The following is a 5,682-nucleotide window of genomic DNA, read 5'->3' as shown; positions in this document are numbered from 1 at the left end:
AAAGCAAAGGTTTATATACACTTCTGGACACATCTATTGGCCCACCTTAGAGTTTAGGTTTTGATGGCCCCTACCGAAATATAATTGCTAGATTGAACAAAAACTGTTGATGCCATTGACATATATTCTAGCGATAGACAAGAACATCCATACAAATAATTTACCCGCTATGTCGTCTGTTGACATTTCGTTGACGTATTGTGACATGTAGTCATCCTCATTGATGTTAATTGCAGAAGTGTCGCTCGTATTTTGCCTACATTTTTCATTACTCAAAAAGTTTATATCTAAGTGAATTCAAAATCATGTAATATATCAAAAAGTTTATTTATATCTAATTGAATGCAAAATCATGTAATATATTAAAACCAGGAACTTATTTTTAGGGTTTTTAATATTAATTATATCATAATAATAGAAAAAAAACATCGTAATAATCGTAATCGTGACGCGTTCACTGTATTGTTTGTTTTGTGCCATATTTATTTATTTGTTTCTTGCGTCATTCGTGTGTTCGAAATAAATGGATTTTCTTTCTTTCTTTCTTTCTTTCTAATCTATCACAAATTTTCGCGAATTTAATTATTTTTTCTTGAAAGTAAGAACATACCATGACAAAGTGAAGTCTGTTTTCATTGATATTTTACCTACTGCTAGTTTTATGGCACATCTGTTTCTGCACGATTTTCTTAATCCATAATTCAAGATGGCGGGCGGGAACAAATTAATGCATATTTGTAAAATTGAATTGTAAATGAAAAGTATGATATACAAGCGTTGTAATAGCATGAACAGCGTGTAATTTTACTAACATGACTCTCGAATAGTTTATATGTGTAAGTTTATACCTTGATATGTATTTTCTATTTTATAATTGTAGACATCCATCTGACGCAGGTGTCAAAATCGCTCTGATTTGCCATTTTGGGCACTGCATAGTCTGCAGTGCAGTTCAGTGTGGTAAGCTTTTTGTTCGGAACGTTCTATCTATAATATATCGATGGTTGATGCAGTTTTAAACCTAATACATTTTACCTTCTTTTTCGATCGTATTGTTTTAAATTTGAATTTAGAATACCATACGACATGGAGCTACGCCTAACAAGTCGGATATGTGCCTCGTTACAGGCAATTGATTTTTGAATAAAAATCATGTTTTATCAAATAAAGGTTTAATTTAATGACGTGTGTTGCCTCCATGGGCATCTACCACAGCTCTCATACGATTAGGCATACAGTTTATCAACCGCCCTATGAAGTTTTGAGGGATCATCTCCCATTCCTCTTCTATGGCAGTTTACAACTCCTGCATCGTCTGGGCAACTGGCTGACGAGCCCTAACACGTCTTTTTAGCTCGTCCCACATGTGCTCAATGGGGTTCATGTCTGGGCTTCTGGCTGGCCAGTCCGTAACTGTGATATTCACATCCCGAAGATATTCCCTGACGATGTCGGCCGCATGGGCTCTTGCATTATCATTAATAAAAAGGAAATTTGGGCCCACATAGTCTGCGTATGGTATCACGTGAGGTTCTAAGCACTCACGAATGTACCTTTCAGCATTTAATGTTGGCAGCCGTGGTCCTGTAACAACCTCAAGTTGAGTTTTGCCGCTCGCGGATATTCCACCCCAGACAGTCCTTGAGCCACCGCCATAGGCAACCCTCTCTTCAAAGCAGCATTTTGTGAAACGCTCTCCCTTACGTCGGTAGACCTTCTTCCTTCCATCATTGCCATGTTACACAATTTTAGACTCATCAGAAAAGAGTACACGGCTCTAACCCTACAATGCATGATTTTTTTAAATGTTGTCAATTTAATATATGTGGTTTTATATAGTGTCTAGAGATAATAAAAAATAATAATAAAAATTACACTTGATTAATTTTGAAGATATTTATTTTTTACGTTCCGTTCCATATGTGGTACAGTATGCATTAACATTAATATTTGACTCTTAATAAGAAACAATGAAAATAATTGTATATTTAGGATCATAATAATAATAGCTCTATTTTAAGATCAAATTTATAAAAACAATTGTTTTCTTTGTTCAAACACAACTAAACACGACACTTTTCGCATAGTATATACATTTTTCCCTTGCAATGTGGATATTTACAGCGTTCTCTTCTCGGTCCATACAGGAAGATGATCAAGTTTGTCCAATCTGACACCTCGAGGGGGGAGGATTGCTGTATTTCTTTTCTTCTTCTCAATCATGTCTTCTATGGCAAAAGACGGTCTTCCTCTTTTTGTCTTGTAATGATGGACCACACCACATACAAAGACTTAGCGATTTCCGCGATGTTGCTGCGAGTTGGTTTATTCTTTTGTTCTCCCACCCTCTTGTACAGTAGCCAGATATAGTATATAGTGGCAATATCTAGAAAATGGTCAAACAAACGCAGATACCATTTTTAGTGCGCATATTTATTTGTAGGTACTTCAATTAAGGAGTCCCAAGTAAGGAGTCCAATAAATCTGCTCCCTCTACATGCTGATTATAGATTTGTACTATTTTAGGACAATCCACTTTAATATATTTTTTGTTTTTTTTTTGCAATATCGGCTAACCCTTTCAATGGGTTGTTGACCTAACAAGGAGGACAAAACAACAGGCTTATTATCATAAAACATCACTATGCCGACTTCCATGCCATCTACTTCAGCTACCCATTCTTCTGAATGCTTTCGTTCTGTTTTAGTACTCTTCAAGTCTTTCAGGGATGGGATTTTCAAATCTTTGCTTAGTCGACCTTTGTTGACCGTTTCCAGTGACTGGATACCTTCTCCTCTCTTCTTCCTCCTTCTTTTCTTTCTTTTATCAACGGTATTATTATTTGACATCCGATTTCTGGTAACTGGCATGAATGAACTTCTACTTGGCATGATGACGTACTTGGCTCTGATATGCTGGCTTGAGGATTTGTTTCAGTGGAGGAGTTCTTTCTGGCGAAGCGACTGTATAGTAAATAGAAGATAATGGAGCATACCTGGTAGGCTCGACATAATTTTCAAAGTCACTATCTGCAGTCATTTGGTCTAAGTTTTATCTGATTTTCGAAATGTCATCATCACTTTCCGCACTCGAAAAGTCTAGACCGTCTTCGCCCCCTGAGGGTATATCTAAATACTGCTCAATCAACTCATTAGATAGTACCTTCTTCGTCATTATCTGTAATAAAATCCAACCAAAATAACATATAAGAAGTGAACTAATGCATGCTGTACCATATCTGAAACGTTTAAATAAGTAGGTAGATTAGTACATAAAACAGTAATAATTAATAAAATTATCTTACCTTCGTTTAGTATACACTATTTCCAATGTAAACTTATTTTTTTTCACTTAGAAATATTCTTAGAACTATTTTATTTAGATTTTTCTATTTACGTAAACTACGAATTCATATCAATCGTTCAACTTCTGTACGAATCAATACCTATCGATACCTTACGCCATCAAGTGCATACATTTGTCGTTAGTAAACCGATGCTAAGGGCTTAAAAAATATTCCTTCGGCCAATAAATGACGCTATGTATCTTTAAACAATCAGGAAATTTGTTTATTTTTCTGTACCAGATATGGAACAGTATGCATTGTAGGGCTAATCTTGCTGTGTCCAATTTAAATGACTGCGTGCGAAATGAAGGCGCGCTGTTCGGTGGGCTCTCGTTAGTTTGGGCCCATTAGCTGGTTTGTGTGGTACCATATCGCGTTCTTTTAACCTTCTCCGAACAGTTCGAGCGCTCACAGATACTCCGCGGAAGTCGCGAAATTGATTTTGTATCTCAATGGAGGTAAGGTGACGATTTTTCAAGCTGGTCGTCACGATGAATCGATCCTGCCTTTCAGTTGTGACCCGAGATCGTGCCCTTCCTTGGTAACGAACAAAGTCGCCAGTCTCTAGGTACCTCCGATAAACATTTAGGACCGCAAATCGACTTAAATTAAGTTGAGCACTCACGTTTCTTTGGCTGTGTCCGGCCTGAACAAGTGCCACAGCTTGGGCGGCGACTTCAGGTGAAGTATCCATAGATTATTGAGAGAACCTCACCTTAATGTTAAGAATAAGTAATGTTTGTTGCAAAACCAAAGATATCAATCACTTTTTCAAGAATTAAATCCAAGTAAACCAACAAAACCAAGTTTTCTTCGTAATCGATTGTTTGATATCAACAAGCAGGCTCCAAATTGTCTCTTGTTTCTTTAAATTCTGTATTCGAAATTCAAAAAAAGACTATTGAATGAAATTGTGAATGTGCAAGGTTCAAAACTGCATAATAACCTTTCGCTCGACCTAATATAAAAATGTAGCTAGGACCAAACGAAATTGAAAATACAAGGTGGGCCAATAGATGTGTCCAGAAGTGTATTTTGTTGTTTGCGGTATCAGTTTTATTATTCTAGGTTTTTGCGTTACTTGTATGTGGTTCTAGCCCACATGAGCTTTAATTTATTTAAATATGGGATTCTTCATTGACTAAAATAATTATTTATTAAATTGGGTTTTCTGAAAAATAAAGTATACTTACAGAAAATTATAAATCCGAAATAAATTAGGTACTTTAGTAAACAAAATACAGCAGAGTACATGAATGTTATCATCGTCTGCCTCCTAGCCTAGCCATTTCCCAACTGTGTTTAGGGTCTCATATCTTCTTTTATAAAAGTGTTATTTAATCGAGCATGGAAAACGAATTAATAAACTGACTCTTTATTAAATTCTTTTTCCTTAATTTCTTAATAAGCATACTTCTTTAATAGGAAGGTACCGCTGCCGCTCGCGCTACCTTCCGCTATAGATTCCGCTACCGCTGCTACAAGTGGTAGGTAGAGATTTCGCCCTTTTGACAAACGCTACCGTCAATTTTGGTAGTACCTACATAATAGTATAATAGCATATTCAATAATAATCTAGATCAAAGCATACAAAAAATAAAAGACACGACAAAAATACCACACGTAGGTATTGCTCTCTAATTTTATTTTATAAGAAGATTTATACTCGCAATATTGTAGGTACACGTACCTAAGTACGTCAAGCAATATCATACCGCATGCACCCGGGCTGAGCGTTACAAAATGCAATATTGCTCGTTAAACCCACTTGACCCGCAGGTCTTCGTATATACAGGCTGTTTCATTACTCCAACCTCTGTTATGAACGATGAATTGAAAAAAATGCTGAGTTTAAAAAAAGAAAAAAACAGTAACTTGTTGAGCAGCGCAGATTAATTTTCCGTTTGAATTTATATATTGTTTTTAATTAGAGGGAATGGGTTTGAGATTGCTTGTGGTTTTATGGAGCGAATGGTTTGTTTGATGGCGAAGGGAAGATGTAAAAGATTTTATAAGCGGTGTGGGTTAGACGCCTACTTAATGTAAATAGTCTTACTTATGTACTTTTTATTTTTATTCTTATTCATACCTAGGTACTTACTTTTATGAAAGTTATGTAATTATTCTATACACAGTCTGAAAATAGTGATTTGAGTTTTCGATAGGCAACTTTTTTATAAGCTGTGAGCTTTTGTACTATTAACTATTTAAGCAACTGCACACAGAAATCTAGGTACCTACACGTCCTAGGTACATCTATAGCCATCAATTTGGTATTAACCTACCTATACTTACAGCCTAGGTTCTTGCATTCTTTACATATCTATTATTATGC

The sequence above is a fragment of the Helicoverpa zea genome, chromosome 14 (assembly GCF_022581195.2).
Source record: "Helicoverpa zea isolate HzStark_Cry1AcR chromosome 14, ilHelZeax1.1, whole genome shotgun sequence".
NCBI lineage: Eukaryota > Metazoa > Arthropoda > Insecta > Lepidoptera > Noctuidae > Helicoverpa > Helicoverpa zea.
The sequence above is the reverse complement of the archived record's forward strand: the minus strand, read 5'-3'. Positions refer to the sequence as shown.